The sequence below is a fragment of the Leucopleurus acutus genome (genome assembly GCF_964270905.1).
Source record: "Leucopleurus acutus genome assembly, chromosome: 19".
NCBI lineage: Eukaryota > Metazoa > Chordata > Mammalia > Artiodactyla > Delphinidae > Leucopleurus > Leucopleurus acutus.
In genome coordinates, this window is record NC_139161.1 from 61,732,558 (window position 1) to 61,755,139 (window position 22,582).

The window sequence follows — 22,582 nt, forward strand, 5'->3', positions numbered from 1 at the left end:
AGGGGAAGGCTTCGGGGAAGGGTTAGGGTTAGGGTTCGGGCTAGGGTTAGTGTTAGGGTACGGGGACGGTTTAGGGTCCAGGTGAGGGTACGACAACGGTTTACGGGGAGCGTACGTGTGAGGGCGCGGGTTAGTGTGAGCGTACGGGTTAGGATTAGGGGACGGGTGAGGGGAAGGCTTCGGGGAAGGGTTAGGGTTAGGGTTTGGGCTAGGGTTAGGGTTAGGGGACGGGGAAGGTTTAGGGTCCAGGTGAGGGTACGACAACGGTTTAGGGGGAGCGTACGTGTGAGGGCGCGGGTTAGTGTGAGCGTACGGGTTAGGATTAGGGGACGGGTGAGGGGAAGGCTTCGGGGAAGGGTTAGGGTTAGGGTTCGGGCTAGGGTTAGGGTTAGGGGACGGGGACGGTTTAGGGTCCAGGTGAGGGTACGAAAACGGTTTAGGGGGAGAGTACGTGTGAGGGCGCGGGTTAGTGTGATCGTACGGGTTAGGATTAGGAGACGGGTGAGGGGAAGGCTTCGGGGAAGGTTTAGGGTTAGGGTTCGGGCTAGGGTTAGGGTTAGGGGACGGGGACGGTTTAGGGTCCAGGTGAGGGTACGACAACAGTTTAGGGGGAGCGTACGTGTGAGGGTGCGAGTTAGTGTGAACTTACGGGTTAGGATTAGGGGACGGGTGAGGGGAAGGCTTCGGGGAAGGGTTAGGGTTAGGGTTCGGGCTAGGGTTAGGGTTAGGAGACGGGGACGGTTTAGAGTCCAGGTGAGGGTACGACAACGGTTTAGGGGTAGCGTACGTGTGAGGGCGCGGGTTAGTGTGAGCGTACGGGTTAGGATTACGGGACGGGTGAGGGGAAGGCTTCGGGGAAGGGTTAGGGTTAGGGTTCGGGCTAGGGTTAGGGTTACGGGACGGGGACGGTTTAGGGTCCAGGTGAGGGTACGACAACGGTTTAGGGGGAGCGTACGTGTGAGGGTGCGGGTTAGTGTGAGCGTACGGGTTAGGATTAGGGGACGGGTGAGGGGAAGGCTTCGGGGAAGGGTTAGGGTTAGGGTTCGGGCTAGGGTTAGGGTTAGGGGACGGGGATGGTTTAGGGTCCAGGTGAGGGTACGACAACGGTTTAGGGGGAGAGTACGTGTGAGGGCGCGGGTTAGTGTGAGCGTACGGGTTAGGATTAGGGGACGGGTGAGGGGAAGGCTTCGGGGAAGGGTTAGGGTTAGGGTTCGGGCTAGGGTAAGGGTTAGGGGACGGGGACGGTTTAGGGTCCAGGTGAGGGTACGACAACGGTTTAGGGGGAGCGTACGTGTGAGGGCGCGGGTTAGTGTGAGCGTACGGGTTAGGATTAGGGGACGGGTGAGGGGAAGGCTTCGGGGAAGGGTTAGGGTTAGGGTTCGGGCTAGGGTTAGGTTTAGGGGACGGGGACGGTTTAGGGTCCAGGTGAGGGTACGACAACGGTTTAGGGGGAGAGTACGTGTGAGGGCGTGGGTTAGTGTGAGCGTACGGGTTAGGATTAGGGGACGGGTGAGGGGAAGGCTTCGGGGAAGGGTTAGGGTTAGGGTTCGGGCTAGGGTAAGGGTTAGGGGACGGGGACGGTTTAGGGTCCAGGTGAGGGTACGACAACGGTTTAGGGGGAGCGTACGTGTGAGGGCGCGGGTTAGTGTGAGCGTACGGGTTAGGATTAGGGGACGGGTGAGGGGAAGGCTTCGGGGAAGGGTTAGGGTTAGGGTTCGGGCTAGGGTTAGGGTTAGGGGACGGGGACGGTTTAGGGTCCAGGTGAGGGTACGACAACGGTTTAGAGGGAGCGTACGTGTGAGGGCGCGGGTTAGTGTGAGCGTACGTGTTAGGATTAGGGGACGGGTGAGGGGAAAGCTTCGGGGAAGTGTTAGGGTTAGGGTTCGGGCTAGGGTTAGGTTTAGGTGACGGGGACGGTTTAGGGTCCAGGTGAGGGTACGACAACGGTTTAGGGGGAGCGTACGTGTGAGGGCGAGGGTTAGTGTGAGCGTACGGGTTAGGATTAGGGGACGGGTGAGGGGAAGGCTTCGGGGAAGGGTTAGGGTTAGGGTTCGGGTTAGGGTTAGGGTTAGGGGAAGGGGACGGTTTAGGTTCCAGGTGAGGTTACGACAACGGTTTAGGTGGAGCGAACGTGTGAGGGCGCGGGTTAGTGTGAGCGTACGGGTTAGGATTAGGGCACGGGTGAGGGGAAGGCTTCGGGGAAGGGTTAGGGTTAGGGTTCGGGCTAGGGTTAGGGTTAGGGGACGGGGACGGTTTAGGGTCCAGGTGACGGTACGACAACGGTTTAGGGGGAGCGTACGTGTGAGGGCGCGGGTTAGTGTGAGCGTACGGGTTAGGATTAGGGGACGGGTGAGGGGAAGGCTTCGGGGAAGGGTTAGGGTTAGAGTTCGTGCTAGGGATAGGGTTAGGGGACGGGGACGGTTTAGGGTCCAGCTGAGGGTACGACAACGGTTTAGGGGGAGCATACGTGTGAGGGCGCGGGTTAGTGTGAGCGTACGGGTTAGGATTAGGGGACGGGTGAGGGGAAGGCTTCGGGGAAGGGTTAGGGTTAGGGTTCGGGCTAGGGTTAGGGTTCGGGGACGGGGACGGTTTAGGGTCCAGGTGAGGGTACGACAACGGTTTAGGGGGAGCGTACGTGTGAGGGCGCGTGTTAGTGTGAGCGTACGGGTTAGGATTAGGGGACGGGTGAGGGGAAGGCTTTGGGGAAGGGTTAGGGTTAGGGTTCGGGCTAGGGTTAGGGTTAGGGGACGGGGACGGTTTAGGGTCCAGGTGAGGGTCCGACAACGGTTTAGGGGGAGCATACGTGTGAGGGCGCGGGTGAGTGGGAGCGTACGGGTTAGGATTAGGGGACGGGTGAGGGGAAGGCTTCGGGGAAGTGTTAGGGTTAGGGTTGGGGCTAGGGTTAGGGTTAGGGGACGGGGACGGTTTAGGGTCCAGGTGAGGGTACGAGAACGGTTTAGGGGGAGCGTACGTGTGAGGGCGCGGGTTAGTGTGAGCGTACGGGTTAGGATGAGGGGACGGGTGATGGGAAGGCTTCGTGGCAGGGTTATGGTAAGGGTTCGGGCTAGGGTTAGGCTTAGGGGACGGGGACGGTTTAGGGTCCAGGTGAGGATACGACAACGGTTTAGGGGGAGCGTACGTGTGAGGGCGCGGGTTAGTGTGAGCGTACGGGTTAGGATTAGGGGACGGGTGAGGGGAAGGCTTCGGGGAAGGGTTAGGTTTAGGGTTCGGCCTAGGGTTAGGGTTAGGGGACGGGGACGGTTTAGGGTCCAGGTGAGGGTCCGACAACGGTTTAGGGGGAGCGTATGTGTGAGTGCGCTGGTTAGTGTGAGCGTACGGGTTAGGATTAGGGGACGGGTGAGGGGAAGGCTTCGGGGAAGGGTTAGGGTTAGGGTTCGGGCTAGGGTTAGGGTTAGGGGACGGGGACGGTTTAGGGTCCAGGTGAGGGTACGACAACGGTTTAGGGGGAGCGTACGTGTGAGGGCGCGGGTTAGTGTGAGCGTACGGGTTAGGATTAGGGGACGGGTGAGGGGAAGGCTTCGGGGAAGGGTTAGGGTTAGGGTTCGGGCTAGGGTTAGGGTTAGGGGACGGGGACGGTTTAGGGTCCAGGTGAGGGTACGACAACGGTTTAGGGGGAGCGTACGTGTGAGGGCGCGGGTTAGTGTGAGCGTACGGGTTAGGATTAGGGGACGGGTGAGGGGAAGGCTTCGGGGAAGGGTTAGGTTTAGGGTTCGGGCTAGGGTTAGGGTTAGGGGACGGGAACGGTTTTGGGTCCAGGTGAGGGTCCGACAACGGTTTAGGTGGAGCGTACGTGTGAGGGCGCGGGTTAGTGTGAGCGTACGGGTTAGCATTAGGGGACGGGTGAGAGGAAGGCTTCGGGGAAGGGTTAGGGTTAGGGTTCGGGCTAGGGTTAGGGTTAGGGGATGGGGACGGTTTAGGGTCCAGGTGAGGGTCCGACAACGGTTTAGGGGGAGCGTACGTGTGAGGGCGCGGGTTAGTGTGAGCGTACGGGTTAGGATTAGGGCACGGGTGAGGGGAAGGCTTCGGGGAAGGGTTAGGGTTAGGGTTCGGGCTAGGGTTAGGGTTAGGGAACGGGGACGGTTTAGGGTCCAGGTGAGGGTACAACAACGGTTTAGGGGGAGCATACGTGTGAGGTCGCGGGTTAGTGTGAGCGTACGGGTTAGGATTAGGGGACGGGTGAGGGGAAGGCTTCGGGGAAGGGTTAGGGTTAGGGTTCGGGCTAGGGTTAGGGTTAGGGGACGGGGACGGTTTAGGGTCCAGGTGAGGGTACGACAACGGTTTAGGGGGAGCGTACGTGTGAGGGCGCGGGTTAGTTTGAGCGTACGGGTTAGGATTAGGGGAAGCGTGAGGGGAAGGCTTCGGGGAAGGGTTAGGGTTAGGGTTCGGGCTAGGGTTAGGGTTAGGGGACGGGGACGGTTTAGGGTCCAGGTGAGGGTACGACAACGGTTTAGGGGGAGCGTATGTGTGAGGGCACGGGTTAGTGTGAGCGTACGGGTTAGGATTAGGGGACGGGTGAGGGGAAGGCTTCGGGGAAGGGTTAGGGTTAGGGTTCGGGCTAGGGTTAGGGTTCGGGGACGGGGATGGTTTAGGGTCCAGGTGAGGGTACGACAACGGTTTAGGGGGAGCGTATGTGTGAGGGCACGGGTTAGTGTGAGCGTACGTGTTAGGATTAGGGGACGGGTGAGGGGAAAGCTTCAGGGAATTGTTAGGGTTAGGGTTCGGGCTAGGGTTAGGGTTAGGGGACGGGGACGGTTTAGGGTCCAGGTGAGTGTACGACAACGGTTTAGGGGGAGCGTACGTGTGAGGGCGCGGGTTAGTGGGAGCGTACGGGTTAGGATTAGGGGACGGGTGAGGGGAAGGCTTCGGGGAAGGGTTAGGGTTAGGGTTCGGGCTAGGGTTAGGGTTAGGGGACGGGGACGGTTTAGGGTCCAGGTGAGGGTACGACAACGGTTTCGGGGAGCGTACGTGTGAGGGCGCGGGTTAGTGTGAGCGTACGTGTTAGGATTAGGGGACGGGTGAGGGGAAGGCTTCGGGGAAGGGTTAGGGTTAGGGTTCGGGCTAGGGTTAGGGTTAGGGGACGGGGACGGTTTAGGGTCCAGGTGAGGGTACGACAACGGTTTAGGGGGAGCGTACGTGTGAGGGCGCGGGTTAGTGTGAGCGTACGGGTTAGGATTAGGGGACGGGTGAGGGGAAGGCTTCGGGGAAGGGTTAGGGTTAGGGTTCGGGCTAGGGTTAGGATTAGGGCACGGGGACGGTTTAGGGTCCAGGTGAGGGTACGACAACGGTTTAGGGGGAGCGTACGTGTGAGGGCGTGGGTTAGTGGGAGCGTTCGGGTTAGGATTAGGGGACGGGTGAAGGGAAGGCTTCGGGGAAGGGTTAGGGTTAGGGTTCGGGCTAGTGTTAGGGTTAGGGGACGGGGACGGTTTAGGGTCCAGGTGAGGGTACGACAACGGTTTAGGGGGAGCGTACGTGTGAGGGCGCGGGTTAGTGGGAGCGTACGGGTTAGGATTAGGGGACGGGTGAGGGGAAGGCTTCGGGGAAGGGTTAGGGTTAGGGTTCGGGCTAGGGTTAGGGTTAGGGGACGGGGACGGTTTAGGGTCCAGGTGAGGGTACGACAACGGTTTCGGAGAGCGTACGTGTGAGGGCGCGGGTTAGTGTGAGCGTACGGGTTAGGATTAGGGGACGGGTGAGGGGAAGGCTTCGGGGAAGGGTTAGGGTTAGGGTTCGGGCTAGGGTTAGGGTTAGGGGACGGGGACGGTTTAGGGTCCAGGTGAGGTTACGACAACGGTTTAGGGGGAGCGTACGTGTGAGGGCACGGGTTAGTGTGAGCGTACGTGTTAGGATTAGGGGACGGGTGAGGGGAAGGCTTCGGGGAAGGGTTAGGGTTAGGGTTCGGGCTAGGGTTAGGGTTAGGGGACGGGGACGGTTTAGGGTCCAGGTGAGGGTACGACAACGGTTTAGGGGGAGCGTACGTGTGAGGGCGCAGGTTAGTGTGAGCGTACGGGTTAGGATTAGGGGACGGGTGAGGGGAAGGCTTCGGGGAAGGGTTAGGGTTAGGGTTCGGGCTAGGGTTAGGGTTCGGGGACGGGGACGGTTTAGGGTCCAGGTGAGGGTACGACAATGGTTTAGGGAGAGCGTACGTGTGAGGGCGCGGGTTCGTGTGAGCGTACGTGTTAGGATTAGGGGACGGGTGAGGGGAAAGCTTCGGGGAAGTGTTAGGGTTAGGGTTCGGGCTAGGGTTAGGGTTAGGGGACGGGGACAGTTTAGGGTCCAGGTGAGTGTACGACAACGGTTTAGGGGGAGCGTACGTGTGAGGGCGCGGGTTAGTGGGAGCATACGGGTTAGGATTAGGGGACGGGTGAGGGGAAGGCTTCGGGGAAGGGTTAGGGTTAGGGTTCGGGCTAGGGTTAGGGTTAGGGGACGGGGACGGTTTAGGGTCCAGGTGAGGGTACGACAACGGTTTCGGGGAGCGTACGTGTGAGGGCGCGGGTTAGTGTGAGCGTACGTGTTAGGATTATGGGACGGGTGAGGGGAAGGCTTCGGGGAAGGGTTAGGGTTAGGGTTCGGTCTAGGGTTAGGGTTAGGGGACGGGGACGGTTTAGGGTCCAGGTGAGGGTACGACAACGGTTTAGGGGGAGCGTACGTGTGAGGGCGCGGGTTAGTGTGAGCGTACGGGTTAGGATTAGGGGACGGGTGAGGGGAAGGCTTCGGGGAAGGGTTAGGGTTAGGGTTCGGGCTAGTGTTAGGGTTAGGGGACGGGGACGGTTTAGGGTCCAGGTGAGTGTACGACAATGGTTTAGGGGGAGCGTACGTGTGAGGGCGCGGGTTAGTGTGAGCGTACGGGTTAGGATTAGGGGACGGGTGAGGGGAAGGCTTCGGGGAAGGGTGAGGGGAAGGCTTCGGGGAAGGGTTAGGGTTAGGGTTCGGGCTAGGGTTAGGGTTAGGGGACGGGGACGGTTTAGGGTCCAGGTGAGGGTCCGACAACGGTTTAGGGGGAGCGTACGTGTGAGGGCGCGGGTTAGGGTGAGCGTACGGGTTAGGATTAGGGGACGGGTGAGGGGAAGGCTTCGGGGAAGGGTTAGGGTTAGGGTTCGGGTTAGGGTTAGTGTTAGGGGACGGGGACGGTTTAGGGTCCAGGTGAGGGTACGACAACGGTTTAGGGGGAGCGTACGTGTGAGGGCACGGGTTAGTGTGAGCGTACGGGTTAGGATTAGGGGACGGGTGAGGGGAAGGCTTCGGGGAAGGGTTAGGGTTAGGGTTCGGGCTAGGGTTAGGGTTAGGGGACGGGGACGGTTTAGGGTCCAGGTGAGGGTACGACAACGGTTTAGGGGGAGTGTACGTGTGAGGGCGCGGGTTAGTGTGAGCGTACGTGTTAGGATTAGGGGACGGGTGAGGGGAAAGCTTCGGGGAAGTGTTAGGGTTAGGGTTCGGGCTAGGGTTAGGGTTAGGGGACGGGGACGGTTTAGGGTCCAGGTGAGGGTCCGACAACGGTTTAGTGGGAGCGTACGTGTGAGGGCGCGGGTTAGTGTGAGCGAACGGGTTAGGATTAGGGGACGGGTGAGGGGAAGGCTTCGGGGAAGGGTTAGGGTTAGTGTTCGGGCTAGGGTTAGGGTTCGGGGACGGGGACGGTTTAGGGTCCAGGTGAGGGTACGACAACGGTTTAGGGGGAGCGTACGAGTGAGGGCGCGGGTTAGTGTGAGCGTACGTGTTAGGATTAGGGGACGGGTGAGGGGAAAGCTTCGGGGAAGTGTTAGGGTTAGGGTTCGGGCTAGGGTTAGGGTTAGGGGACGGGGACGGTTTAGGGTCCAGGTGAGTGTACGACAATGGTTTAGGGGGAGCGTACGTGTGAGGGCGCTGGTTAGTGTGTGCGTACGGGTTAGGATTAGGGGACGGGTGAGGGGAAGGCTTCGGGGAAGGGTGAGGGGAAGGCTTCGGGGAAGGGTTAGGGTTAGGGTTCGGGCTAGGGTTAGGGTTAGGGGACGGGGACGGTTTAGGGTCCAGGTGAGGGTACGACAACGGTTTAGGGGGAGCGTACGTGTGAGGGCGCGGGTTAGTGTGAGCGTACGGGTTAGGATTAGGGGACGTGTGAGGGGAAGGCTTCGGGGAAGGGTTAGGGTTAGGGTTCGGGCTAGGGTTAGGGTTAGGGGACGGGGACGGTTTAGGGTCCAGGTGAGGGTACGACAACGGTTTAGGGGGAGCGTACGTGTGAGGGCGCGAGTTAGTGGGAGCGTACGGGTTAGGATTAGGGGACGGGTGAGGGGAAGGCTTCGGGGAGGGTTAGGGTTAGGGTTCGGGCTAGGGTTAGGGTTAGGGGACGGGGACGGTGTAGGGTCCAGGTGAGGGTACGACAACGGTTTAGGGGGAGCGTACGTGTGAGGGTGCGGGTTAGTGTGAGCGTACGGGTTAGGATTAGGGGACGGGTGAGGGGAAGGCTTCGGGGAAGGGTTAGGGTTAGGGTTCGGGCTAGGGTTAGGGTTAGGGGACGGGGACGGTTTAGGGTCCAGGTGAGGGTACGACAACGGTTTATGGGGAGCGTACGTGTGAGGGCGCGGGTTAGTGTGAGCGTACGGGTTAGGATTAGGGGACGGGTGAGGGGAAGGCTTCGGGGAAGGGTTAGGGTTAGGGTTCGGGCTAGGGTTAGGGTTCGGGGACGGGGACGGTTTAGGGTCCAGGTGAGGGTACGACAATGGTTTAGGGAGAGCGTACGTGTGAGGGCGCGGGTTAGTGTGAGCGTACGTGTTAGGATTAGGGGACGGGTGAGGGGAAAGCTTCGGGGAAGTGTTAGGGTTAGGGTTCGGGCTAGGGTTAGGGTTAGGGGACGGGGACGGTTTAGGGTCCAGGTGAGTGTACGACAACGGTTTAGGGGGAGCGTACGTGTGAGGGCGCGGGTTAGTGGGAGCATACGGGTTAGGATTAGGGGACGGGTGAAGGGAAGGCTTCGGGGAAGGGTTAGGGTTAGGGTTCGGGCTAGGGTTAGGGTTAGGGGACGGGGACGGTTTAGGGTCCAGGTGAGGGTACGACAACGGTTTCGGGGAGCGTACGTGTGAGGGCGCGGGTTAGTGTGAGCGTACGTGTTAGGATTAGGGGACGGGTGAGGGGAAGGCTTCGGGGAAGGGTTAGGTTTAGGGTTCGGTCTAGGGTTAGGGTTAGGGGACGGGGACGGTTTAGGGTCCAGGTGAGGGTACGACAACGGTTTAGGGGGAGCGTACGTGTGAGGGCGCGGGTTAGTGTGAGCGTACGGGTTAGGATTAGGGGACGGGTGAGGGGAAGGCTTCGGGGAAGGGTTAGGGTTAGGGTTCGGGCTAGGGTTAGGATTAGGGGACGGGGACGGTTTAGGGTCCAGGTGAGGGTACGACAACGGTTTAGGGGGAGCGTACGTGTGAGGGCGTGGGTTAGTGGGAGCGTACGGGTTAGGATTAGGGGACGGGTGAGGGGAAGGCTTCGGGGAAGGGTTAGGGTTAGGGTTCGGGCTAGTGTTAGGGTTAGGGGACGGGGATGGTTTAGGGTCCAGGTGAGGGTACGACAACGGTTTAGGGGGAGCGTACGTGTGAGGGCGCGGGTTAGTGGGAGCGTACGGGTTAGGATTAGGGGACGGGTGAGGGGAAGGCTTCGGGGAAGGGTTAGGGTTAGGGTTCGGGCTAGGGTTAGGGTTAGGGGACGGGGACGGTTTAGGGTCCAGGTGAGGGTACGACAACGGTTTCGGAGAGCGTACGTGTGAGGGCGCGGGTTAGTGTGAGCGTACGGGTTAGGATTAGGGGACGGGTGAGGGGAAGGCTTCGGGGAAGGGTTAGGGTTAGGGTTCGGGCTAGGGTTAGGGTTAGGGGACGGGGACGGTTTAGGGTCCAGGTGAGGGTACGACAACGGTTTAGGGGGAGCGTACGTGTGAGGGCGCGGGTTAGTGTGAGCGTACGGGTTAGGATTATGGGACGGGTGAGGGGAAGGCTTCGGGGAAGGGTTAGGGTTAGGGTTCGGGCTAGGGTTAGGGTTAGGGGACGGGGACGGTTGAGGGTCCAGGTGAGGGTACGACAACGGTTTAGGGGGAGTGTACGTGTGAGGGCGCGGGTTAGTGTGAGCGTACGTGTTAGGATTAGGGGACGGGTGAGGGGAAAGCTTCGGGGAAGTGTTAGGGTTAGGGTTCGGGCTAGGGTTAGGGTTAGGGGACGGGGACGGTTTAGGGTCCAGGTGAGGGTCCGACAACGGTTTAGTGGGAGCGTACGTGTGAGGGCGCGGGTTAGTGTGAGCGTACGGGTTAGGATTAGGGGACGGGTGAGGGGAAGGCTTCGGGGAAGGGTTAGGGTTAGGGTTCGGGCTAGGGTTAGGATTAGGGGACGGGGACGGTTTAGGGTCCAGGTGAGGGTACGACAACGGTTTAGGGGGAGCGTACGTGTGAGGGCGTGGGTTAGTGGGAGCGTACGGGTTAGGATTAGGGGACGGGTGAAGGGAAGGCTTCGGGGAAGTGTTAGGGTTAGGGTTCGGGCTAGTGTTAGGGTTAGGGGACGGGGACGGTTTAGGGTCCAGGTGAGGGTACGACAACGGTTTAGGGGGAGCGTACGTGTGAGGGCGCGGGTTAGTGGGAGCGTACGGGTTAGGATTAGGGGACGGGTGAGGGGAAGGCTTCGGGGAAGGGTTAGGGTTAGGGTTCGGGCTAGGGTTAGGGTTAGGGGACGGGGACGGTTTAGGGTCCAGGTGAGGGTACGACAACGGTTTCGGAGAGCGTACGTGTGAGGGCGCGGGTTAGTGTGAGCGTACGGGTTAGGATTAGGGGACGGGTGAGGGGAAGGCTTCGGGGAAGGGTTAGGGTTAGGGTTCGGGCTAGGGTTAGGGTTAGGGGACGGGGACGGTTTAGGGTCCAGGTGAGGGTACGACAACGGTTTAGGGGGAGCGTACGTGTGAGGGCACGGGTTAGTGTGAGCGTACGGGTTAGGATTACGGGACGGGTGAGGGGAAGGCTTCGGGGAAGGGTTAAGGTTAGGGTTCGGGCTAGGGTTAGTGTTAGGGGACGGGGACGGTGTAGGGTCCAGGTGAGGGTACGACAACGGTTTAGCGGGAGCGTACGTGTGAGGGCGCGGGTTAGTGTGAGCGTACGGGTTAGGATTAGGGGACGGGTGAGGGGAAGGCTTCGGGGAAGGGTTAGGGTTAGGGTTCGGGCTAGGGTTAGGGTTAGGGGACGGGGACAGTGTAGGGTCCAGGTGAGGGTACGACAACGGTTTAGGGGGAGCGTACGTGTGAGGGTGCGGGTTAGTGTGAGCGTACGGGTTAGGATTAGGGGACGGGTGAGGGGAAGGCTTCGGGGAAGGGTTAGGGTTAGGGTTCGGGCTAGGGTTAGGGTTAGGGGACGGGGACGGTTTAGGGTCCAGGTGAGGGTACGACAACGGTTTAGGGGGAGCGTACGTGTGAGGGCGCAGGTTAGTGTGAGCGTACGGGTTAGGATTAGGGGACGGGTGAGGGGAAGGCTTCGGGGAAGGGTGAGGGGAAGGCTTCGGGGAAGGGTTAGGGTTAAGGTTCGGGCTAGGGTTAGGGTTAGGGGACGGGGACGGTTTAGGGTCCAGGTGAGGGTACGACAACGGTTTAGGGGGAGCGTACGTGTGAGGGCGCGGGTTAGTGTGAGCTACGGGTTAGGATTAGGGGACGTGTGAGGGGAAGGCTTCGGGGAAGGGTTAGGGTTAGGGTTCGGGCTAGGGTTAGGGTTAGGGGACGGGGACGGTTTAGGGTCCAGGTGAGGGTACGACAACGGTTTAGGGGGAGCGTACGTGTGAGGGCGCGGGTTAGTGGGAGCGTACGGGTTAGGATTAGGGGACGGGTGAGGGGAAGGCTTCGGGGAGGGTTAGGGTTAGGGTTCGGGCTAGGGTTAGGGTTAGGGGACGGGGACGGTGTAGGGTCCAGGTGAGGGTACGACAACGGTTTAGGGGGAGCGTACGTGTGAGGGTGCGGGTTAGTGTGAGCGTACGGGTTAGGATTAGGGGACGGGTGAGGGGAAGGCTTCGGGGAAGGGTTAGGGTTAGGGTTCGGGCTAGGGTTAGGGTTAGGGGACGGGGACGGTTTAGGGTCCAGGTGAGGGTACGACAACGGTTTATGGGGAGCGTACGTGTGAGGGCGCGGGTTAGTGTGAGCGTACGGGTTAGGATTAGGGGACGGGTGAGGGGAAGACTTCGGGGAAGTGTTAGGGTTAGGGTTCGGGCTAGGGTTAGGGTTCGGGGACGGGGACGGTTTAGGGTCCAGGTGAGGGTACGACAATGGTTTAGGGAGAGCGTACGTGTGAGGGCGCGGGTTAGTGTGAGCGTACGTGTTAGGATTAGGGGACGGTTGAGGGGAAAGCTTCGGGGAAGTGTTAGGGTTAGGGTTCGGGCTAGGGTTAGGGTTAGGGGACGGGGACGGTTTAGGGTCCAGGTGAGTGTACGACAACGGTTTAGGGGGAGCGTACGTGTGAGGGCGCGGGTTAGTGGGAGCATACGGGTTAGGATTAGGGGACGGGTGAAGGGAAGGCTTCGGGGAAGGGTTAGGGTTAGGGTTCGGGCTAGGGTTAGGGTTAGGGGACGGGGACGGTTTAGGGTCCAGGTGAGGGTACGACAACGGTTTCGGGGAGCGTACGTGTGAGGGCGCGGGTTAGTGTGAGCGTACGTGTTAGGATTAGGGGACGGGTGAGGGGAAGGCTTCGGGGAAGGGTTAGGTTTAGGGTTCGGTCTAGGGTTAGGGTTAGGGGACGGGGACGGTTTAGGGTCCAGGTGAGGGTACGACAACGGTTTAGGGGGAGCGTACGTGTGAGGGCGCGGGTTAGTGTGAGCGTACGGGTTAGGATTAGGGGACGGGTGAGGGGAAGGCTTCGGGGAAGGGTTAGGGTTAGGGTTCGGGCTAGGGTTAGGATTAGGGGACGGGGACGGTTTAGGGTCCAGGTGAGGGTACGACAACGGTTTAGGGGGAGCGTACGTGTGAGGGCGTGGGTTAGTGGGAGCGTACGGGTTAGGATTAGGGGACGGGTGAGGGGAAGGCTTCGGGGAAGGGTTAGGGTTAGGGTTCGGGCTAGTGTTAGGGTTAGGGGACGGGGATGGTTTAGGGTCCAGGTGAGGGTACGACAACGGTTTAGGGGGAGCGTACGTGTGAGGGCGCGGGTTAGTGGGAGCGTACGGGTTAGGATTAGGGGACGGGTGAGGGGAAGGCTTCGGGGAAGGGTTAGGGTTAGGGTTCGGGCTAGGGTTAGGGTTAGGGGACGGGGACGGTTTAGGGTCCAGGTGAGTGTACGACAACGGTTTAGGGGGAGCGTACGTGTGAGGGCGCGGGTTAGTGGGAGCATACGGGTTAGGATTAGGGGACGGGTGAGGGGAAGGCTTCGGGGAAGGGTTAGGGTTAGGGTTCGGGCTAGGGTTAGGGTTAGGGGACGGGGACGGTTTAGGGTCCAGGTGAGGGTACGACAACGGTTTCGGGGAGCGTACGTGTGAGGGCACGGGTTAGTGTGAGCGTACGTGTTAGGATTAGGGGACGGGTGAGGGGAAGGCTTCGGGGAAGGGTTAGGGTTAGGGTTCGGTCTAGGGTTAGGGTTAGGGGACGGGGACGGTTTAGGGTCCAGGTGAGGGTACGACAACGGTTTAGGGGGAGCGTACGTGTGAGGGCGCGGGTTAGTGTGAGCGTACGGGTTAGGATTAGGGGACGGGTGAGGGGAAGGCTTCGGGGAAGGGTTAGGGTTAGGGTTCGGGCTAGGGTTAGGGTTAGGGGACGGGGACGGTTTTGGGTCCAGGTGAGGGTACGACAACGGTTTAGGGGGAGCGTACGTGTGAGGGCGTGGGTTAGTGGGAGCGTACGGGTTAGGATTAGGGGACGGGTGAGGGGAAGGCTTCGGGGAAGGGTTAGGGTTAGGGTTCGGGCTAGGGTTAGGGTTAGGGGACGGGGACGGTTTAGGGTCCAGGTGAGGGTACGACAACGGTTTAGGGGGAGCGTACGTGTGAGGGCGCGGGTTAGTGGGAGCGTACGGGTTAGGATTAGGGGACGGGTGAGGGGAAGGCTTCGGGGAAGGGTTAGGGTTAGGGTTCGGGCTAGGGTTAGGGTTAGGGGACGGGGACGGTTTAGGGTCCAGGTGAGGGTACGACAACGGATTCGGAGAGCGTACGTGTGAGGGCGCGGGTTAGTGTGAGCGTACGGGTTAGGATTAGGGGACCGGTGATGGGAAGGCTTCGGGGAAGGGTTAGGGTTAGGGTTCGGGCTAGGGTTAGGGTTAGGGGACGGGGACGGTTTAGGGTCCAGGTGAGGGTACGACAACGGTTTAGGGGGAGCGTACGTGTGAGGGCGCGGGTTAGTGTGAGCGTACGGGTTAGGATTATGGGACGGGTGAGGGGAAGGCTTCGGGGAAGGGTTAGGGTTAGGGTTCGGGCTAGGGTTAGGGTTAGGGGACGGGGAAGGTTTAGGGTCCAGGTGAGGGTCCGACAACGGTTTAGGGGGAGCGTACGTGTGAGGGCGCGGGTTAGGGTGAGCGTACGGGTTAGGATTAGGGGACGGGTGAGGGGAAGGCTTCGGGGAAGGGTTAGGGTTAGGGTTCGGGTTAGGGTTAGTGTTAGGGGACGGGGACGGTTTAGGGTCCAGGTGAGGGTACGACAACGGTTTAGGGGGAGCGTACGTGTGAGGGCACGGGTTAGTGTGAGCGTACGGGTTAGGATTAGGGGACGGGTGAGGGGAAGGCTTCGGGGAAGGGTTAGGGTTAGGGTTCGGGCTAGGGTTAGGGTTAGGGGACGGGGACGGTTTAGGGTCCAGGTGAGGGTACGACAACGGTTTAGGGGGAGCGTACGTGTGAGGGCGCGGGTTAGTGTGAGCGTACGTGTTAGGATTAGGGGACGGGTGAGGGGAAGCTTCGGGGAAGTGTTAGGGTTAGGGTTCGGGCTAGGGTTAGGGTTAGGGGACGGGGACGGTTTAGGGTCCAGGTGAGGGTCCGACAACGGTTTAGGGGGAGCGTACGTGTGAGGGCGCGGGTTAGTGTGAGCGTACGGGTTAGGATTAGGGGACGGGTGAGGGGAAGGCTTCGGGGAAGGGTTAGGGTTAGGGTTCGGGTTAGGGTTAGTGTTAGGGGACGGGGACGGTTTAGGGTCCAGGTGAGGGTACGACAACGGTTTAGGAGGAGCGTACGTGTGAGGGCACGTGTTAGTGTGAGCGTACGGGTTAGGATTAGGGGACGGGTGAGGGGAAGGCTTCGGGGAAGGGTTAGGGTTAGGGTTCGGGCTAGGGTTAGGGTTAGGGGACGGGGACGGTTTAGGGTCCAGGTGAGGGTACGACAACTGTTTAGGGGGAGCGTACGTGTGAGGGCGCGGGTTAGTGTGAGCGTACGGTTTAGGATTAGGGGACGGGTGAGGGGAAGGCTTCGGGGAAGGGTTAGGGTTAGGGTTCGGGCTAGGGTTAGGGTTAGGGGACGGGGACGGTTTAGGGTCCAGGTGAGGGTACGACAACGGTTGAGGGGGAGCGTACGTGTGAGGGCGCGGGTTAGTGTGAGCGTACGGGTTAGGATTAGGGGACGGGTGAGGGGAAGGCTTCGGGGAAGGGTTAGGGTTAGGGTTCGGGCTAGGGTTAGGGTTAGGGGACGGGGACGGTTTAGGGTCCAGGTGAGGGTACGACAACGGTTTAGGGGGAGCGTACGTGTGAGGGCGCGGGTTAGTGTGAGCGTACGTGTTAGGATTAGGGGACGGGTGAGGGGAAGCTTCGGGGAAGTGTTAGGGTTAGGGTTCGGGCTAGGGTTAGGGTTAGGGGACGGGGACGGTTTAGGGTCCAGGTGAGGGTCCGACAACGGTTTAGGGGGAGCGTACGTGTGAGGGCGCGGGTTAGTGTGAGCGTACGGGTTAGGATTAGGGGACGGGTGAGGGGAAGGCTTCGGGGAAGGGTTAGGGTTAGGGTTCGGGTTAGGGTTAGTGTTAGGGGACGGGGACGGTTTAGGGTCCAGGTGAGGGTACGACAACGGTTTAGGAGGAGCGTACGTGTGAGGGCACGTGTTAGTGTGAGCGTACGGGTTAGGATTAGGGGACGGGTGAGGGGAAGGCTTCGGGGAAGGGTTAGGGTTAGGGTTCGGGCTAGGGTTAGGGTTAGGGGACGGGGACGGTTTAGGGTCCAGGTGAGGGTACGACAACTGTTTAGGGGGAGCGTACGTGTGAGGGCGCGGGTTAGTGTGAGCGTACGGTTTAGGATTAGGGGACGGGTGAGGGGAAGGCTTCGGGGAAGGGTTAGGGTTAGGGTTCGGGCTAGGGTTAGGGTTAGGGGACGGGGACGGTTTAGGGTCCAGGTGAGGGTACGACAACGGTTGAGGGGGAGCGTACGTGTGAGGGCGCGGGTTAGTGTGAGCGTACGGGTTAGGATTAGGGGACGGGTGAGGGGAAGGCTTCGGGGAAGTGTTAGGGTTAGGGTTCGGGCTAGGGTTAGGGTTAGGGGACGGGGACGGTTTAGGGTCCAGGTGAGGGTCCGACAACGGTTTAGGGGGAGCGTACGTGTGAGGGCGCGGGTTAGTGTGAGCGTACGGGTTAGGATTAGGGGACGGGTGAGGGGAAGGCTTCAGGGAAGGGTTAGGGTTAGGGTTCGGGCTAGGGTTAGGGTTAGGTGACGGGGACGGTTTAGGGTCCAGGTGAGGGTACGACAACGGTTTAGGGGGAGCGTACGTGTGAGGGCGCGGGTTAGTGTGAGCGTACGGGTTAGGATTAGGGGACGGGTGACGGGAAGGCTTCGGGGAAGGGTTAGGGTTAGGGTTCGGGCTAGGGTTAGGGTTAGGGGACGGGGACGGTTTAGGGTCCAGGTGAGGGTCCGACAACGGTTTAAGGGGAGCGTACGTGTGAAGGCGCGGGTTAGTGGGAGCGTACGGGTTAGGATTAGGGGACGGGTGAGGGGAAGGCTTCGGGGAAGGGTTAGGGTTAGGGTTCGGGCTAGGGTTAGGTTTAGGTGACGGGGACGGTTTAGGGTCCAGGTGAGTGTACGACAACGGTTTAGGAGGAGCTTACATGTGAGAGAATGGGTTAGTGTGAGCGTATGGGTTAGGATTAGGGGACGGGTGAGGGGAAGGCTTCGGGGAAGGGTTAGGGTTAGGTTTTGGGCTAGGGTTAGGGTTAGGGGACGGGGACGGTTTAGGGTCCAGGTGAGGGCACGACAACGGTTTAGGCGGAGCGTACGTGTGAGGGCGCGGGTTAGTGTGAGCGTACGTGTTAGGATTAGGGGACGGGTGAGGGGAAAGCTTCGGGGAAGTGTTAGGGTTAGGGTTCGGGCTAGGGTTAGGTTTAGGTGACGGGGACGGTTTAGGGTCCAGGTGAGGGTACGACAACGGTTTAGGGGGAGCGTACGTGTGAGGGCGAGGGTTAGTGTGAGCGTACGGGTTAGGATTAGGGGACGGGTGAGGGGAAGGCTTCGGGGAAGGGTTAGGGTTAGGGTTCGGGTTAGGGTTAGGGTTAGGGGAAGGGGACGGTTTAGGTTCCAGGTGAGGGTACGACAACGGTTTAGGTGGAGCGAACGTGTGAGGGCGCGGGTTAGTGTGAGCGTACGGGTTAGGATTAGGGCACGGGTGAGGGGAAGGCTTCGGGGAAGGGTTAGGGTTAGGGTTCGGGCTAGGGTTAGGGTTAGGGGACGGGGACGGTTTAGGGTCCAGGTGACGGTACGACAACGGTTTAGGGGGAGCGTACGTGTGAGGGCGCGGGTTAGTGTGAGCGTACGGGTTAGGATTAGGGGACGGGTGAGGGGAAGGCTTCGGGGAAGGGTTAGGGTTAGAGTTCGTGCTAGGGATAGGGTTAGGGGACGGGGACGGTTTAGGGTCCAGCTGAGGGTACGACAACGGTGTAGGGGGAGCATACGTGTGAGGGCGCGGGTTAGTGTGAGCGTACGGGTTAGGATTAGGGGACGGGTGAGGGGAAGGCTTCGGGGAAGGGTTAGGGTTAGGGTTCGGGCTAGGGTTAGGGTTCGGGGACGGGGACGGTTTAGGGTCCAGGTGAGGGTACGACAACGGTTTAGGGGGAGCGTACGTGTGAGGGCGCAGGTTAGTGTGAGCGTACGTGTTAGGATTAGGGGACGGGTGAGGGGAAGGCTTCGGGGAAGGGTTAGGGTTAGTGTTCGGGCTAGGGTTAGGGGACGGGGACGGTTTAGGGTCCAGGTGAGGGTACGACAACGGTTTAGGGGGAGCGTACGTGTGAGGGCGCGGGTTAGTGTGAGCGTACGGGTTAGGATTAGGGGACGGGTGAGGGGAAGGCTTCGGGGAAGGTTTAAGGTTAGGGTTCGGGCTAGGGTTAGGGTTAGGGGACGGGGACGGTTTAGGGTCCAGGTGAGGGTACGACAACGGTTTAGGGGTAGCGTACGTGTGAGGGCGCGGGTTAGTGTGAGCGTACGGGTTAGGATTAGGGGACGGGTGAGGGGAAGGCTTCGGGGAAGTGTTAGGGTTACGGTTCGGGCTAGGTTTAGGGTTAGGGGACGGGGACGGTTTAGGGTCCAGGTGAGGGTACGACAACGGTTTAGGGGGAGCGTACGTGTGAGGGTGTGGGTTAGTGTGAGCGTACGTGTTAGGATTAGGGGACGGGTGAGGGGAAGGCTTCGGGGAAGGTTTAGGGTTAGGGTTCGGGCAAGGGTTAGGGTTAGGGGACGGGGACGGTTTAGTATCCAGGTGAGGGTACGACAACGGTTTAGGGGGAGCGTACGTGTGAGGGTGCGAGTTGGTGTGAACGTACGGGTTAGGATTAGGGGACGGGTGAGGGGAAGGCTTCGGGGAAGGGTTAGGGTTAGGGTTCGGTCTAGGGTTAGGGTTAGGAGACGGGGACGGTTTAGAGTCCAGGTGAGGGTACGACAACGGTTTAGGGGTAGCGTACGTGTGAGGGCGCGGGTTAGTGTGAGCGTACGTGTTAGGATTAGGGGACGGGTGAGGGGAAGGCTTCGGGGAAGGGTTAGGGTTAGGGTTCGCGCTAGGGTTACGGTTAGGGGATGGGGACAGTTTAGGGTCCAGGTGAGGGTACGACAACGGTTTAGGGGGAGCGTACGTGTGAGGGCGCGGGTTAGTGTGAGCGTACGGGTTAGGATTAGGGGACGGGTGAGGGGAAGGCTTCGGGGAAGGGTTAGGGTTAGGGTTCGGGCTAGGGTTAGGGTTACGGGACGGGGACGGTTTAGGGTCCAGGTGAGGGTACGACAACGGTTTAGGGGGAGCGTACGTGTGAGGGCGCGGGTTAGTGTGAGCGTACGGGTTAGGATTAAGGGACGGGTGAGGGGAAGGCTTCGGGGAAGGGTTAGGGTTAGGGTTCGGGCTAGGGTTAGGGTTAGGGGACGGGGACGGTTTAGGGTCCAGGTGAGGGTACGACAACGGTTTAGGGGGAGCGTACGTGTGAGGGCGCGGGTTAGTGTGAGCGTACGGGTTAGGATTAGGGGACGGGTGAGGGGAAGGCTTCGGGGAAGGGTTAGGGTTAGGGTTCGGGCTAGGGTTAGGGTTAGCGGACGGGGACGGTTTAGGGTCCAGGTGAGGGTACGACAACTGTTTAGGGGGAGCGTACGTGTGAGGGCGCGGGTTAGTGTGAGCGTACGGTTTAGGATTAGGGGACGGGTGAGGGGAAGGCTTCGGGGAAGGGTTAGGGTTAGGGTTCGGGCTAGGGTTAGGGTTAGGGGACGGGGACGGTTTAGGGTCCAGGTGAGGGTACGACAACGGTTTAGGGGGAGCGTACGTGTGAGGGCGCGGGTTAGTGTGAGCGTACGTGTTAGGATTAGGGGACGGGTGAGGGGAAGCTTCGGGGAAGTGTTAGGGTTAGGGTTCGGGCTAGGGTTAGGGTTAGGGGACGGGGACGGTTTAGGGTCCAGGTGAGGGTCCGACAACGGTTTAGGGGGAGCGTACGTGTGAGGGCGCGGGTTAGTGTGAGCGTACGGGTTAGGATTAGGGGACGGGTGAGGGGAAGGCTTCGGGGAAGGGTTAGGGTTAGGGTTCGGGTTAGGGTTAGTGTTAGGGGACGGGGACGGTTTAGGGTCCAGGTGAGGGTACGACAACGGTTTAGGAGGAGCGTACGTGTGAGGGCACGTGTTAGTGTGAGCGTACGGGTTAGGATTAGGGGACGGGTGAGGGGAAGGCTTCGGGGAAGGGTTAGGGTTAGGGTTCGGGCTAGGGTTAGGGTTAGGGGACGGGGACGGTTTAGGGTCCAGGTGAGGGTACGACAACTGTTTAGGGGGAGCGTACGTGTGAGGGCGCGGGTTAGTGTGAGCGTACGGTTTAGGATTAGGGGACGGGTGAGGGGAAGGCTTCGGGGAAGGGTTAGGGTTAGGGTTCGGGCTAGGGTTAGGGTTAGGGGACGGGGACGGTTTAGGGTCCAGGTGAGGGTACGACAACGGTTGAGGGGGAGCGTACGTGTGAGGGCGCGGGTTAGTGTGAGCGTACGGGTTAGGATTAGGGGACGGGTGAGGGGAAGGCTTCGGGGAAGTGTTAGGGTTAGGGTTCGGGCTAGGGTTAGGGTTAGGGGACGGGGACGGTTTAGGGTCCAGGTGAGGGTCCGACAACGGTTTAGGGGGAGCGTACGTGTGAGGGCGCGGGTTAGTGTGAGCGTACGGGTTAGGATTAGGGGACGGGTGAGGGGAAGGCTTCAGGGAAGGGTTAGGGTTAGGGTTCGGGCTAGGGTTAGGGTTAGGTGACGGGGACGGTTTAGGGTCCAGGTGAGGGTACGACAACGGTTTAGGGGGAGCGTACGTGTGAGGGCGCGGGTTAGTGTGAGCGTACGGGTTAGGATTAGGGGACGGGTGACGGGAAGGCTTCGGGGAAGGGTTAGGGTTAGGGTTCGGGCTAGGGTTAGGGTTAGGGGACGGGGACGGTTTAGGGTCCAGGTGAGGGTCCGACAACGGTTTAAGGGGAGCGTACGTGTGAAGGCGCGGGTTAGTGGGAGCGTACGGGTTAGGATTAGGGGACGGGTGAGGGGAAGGCTTCGGGGAAGGGTTAGGGTTAGGGTTCGGGCTAGGGTTAGGTTTAGGTGACGGGGACGGTTTAGGGTCCAGGTGAGTGTACGACAACGGTTTAGGAGGAGCTTACATGTGAGAGAATGGGTTAGTGTGAGCGTATGGGTTAGGATTAGGGGACGGGTGAGGGGAAGGCTTCGGGGAAGGGTTAGGGTTAGGTTTTGGGCTAGGGTTAGGGTTAGGGGACGGGGACGGTTTAGGGTCCAGGTGAGGGCACGACAACGGTTTAGGCGGAGCGTACGTGTGAGGGCGCGGGTTAGTGTGAGCGTACGTGTTAGGATTAGGGGACGGGTGAGGGGAAAGCTTCGGGGAAGTGTTAGGGTTAGGGTTCGGGCTAGGGTTAGGTTTAGGTGACGGGGACGGTTTAGGGTCCAGGTGAGGGTACGACAACGGTTTAGGGGGAGCGTACGTGTGAGGGCGAGGGTTAGTGTGAGCGTACGGGTTAGGATTAGGGGACGGGTGAGGGGAAGGCTTCGGGGAAGGGTTAGGGTTAGGGTTCGGGTTAGGGTTAGGGTTAGGGGAAGGGGACGGTTTAGGTTCCAGGTGAGGGTACGACAACGGTTTAGGTGGAGCGAACGTGTGAGGGCGCGGGTTAGTGTGAGCGTACGGGTTAGGATTAGGGCACGGGTGAGGGGAAGGCTTCGGGGAAGGGTTAGGGTTAGGGTTCGGGCTAGGGTTAGGGTTAGGGGACGGGGACGGTTTAGGGTCCAGGTGACGGTACGACAACGGTTTAGGGGGAGCGTACGTGTGAGGGCGCGGGTTAGTGTGAGCGTACGGGTTAGGATTAGGGGACGGGTGAGGGGAAGGCTTCGGGGAAGGGTTAGGGTTAGAGTTCGTGCTAGGGATAGGGTTAGGGGACGGGGACGGTTTAGGGTCCAGCTGAGGGTACGACAACGGTGTAGGGGGAGCATACGTGTGAGGGCGCGGGTTAGTGTGAGCGTACGGGTTAGGATTAGGGGACGGGTGAGGGGAAGGCTTCGGGGAAGGGTTAGGGTTAGGGTTCGGGCTAGGGTTAGGGTTCGGGGACGGGGACGGTTTAGGGTCCAGGTGAGGGTACGACAACGGTTTAGGGGGAGCGTACGTGTGAGGGCGCAGGTTAGTGTGAGCGTACGTGTTAGGATTAGGGGACGGGTGAGGGGAAGGCTTCGGGGAAGGGTTAGGGTTAGTGTTCGGGCTAGGGTTAGGGGACGGGGACGGTTTAGGGTCCAGGTGAGGGTACGACAACGGTTTAGGGGGAGCGTACGTGTGAGGGCGCGGGTTAGTGTGAGCGTACGGGTTAGGATTAGGGGACGGGTGAGGGGAAGGCTTCGGGGAAGGTTTAAGGTTAGGGTTCGGGCTAGGGTTAGGGTTAGGGGACGGGGACGGTTTAGGGTCCAGGTGAGGGTACGACAACGGTTTAGGGGTAGCGTACGTGTGAGGGCGCGGGTTAGTGTGAGCGTACGGGTTAGGATTAGGGGACGGGTGAGGGGAAGGCTTCGGGGAAGTGTTAGGGTTACGGTTCGGGCTAGGTTTAGGGTTAGGGGACGGGGACGGTTTAGGGTCCAGGTGAGGGTACGACAACGGTTTAGGGGGAGCGTACGTGTGAGGGTGTGGGTTAGTGTGAGCGTACGTGTTAGGATTAGGGGACGGGTGAGGGGAAGGCTTCGGGGAAGGTTTA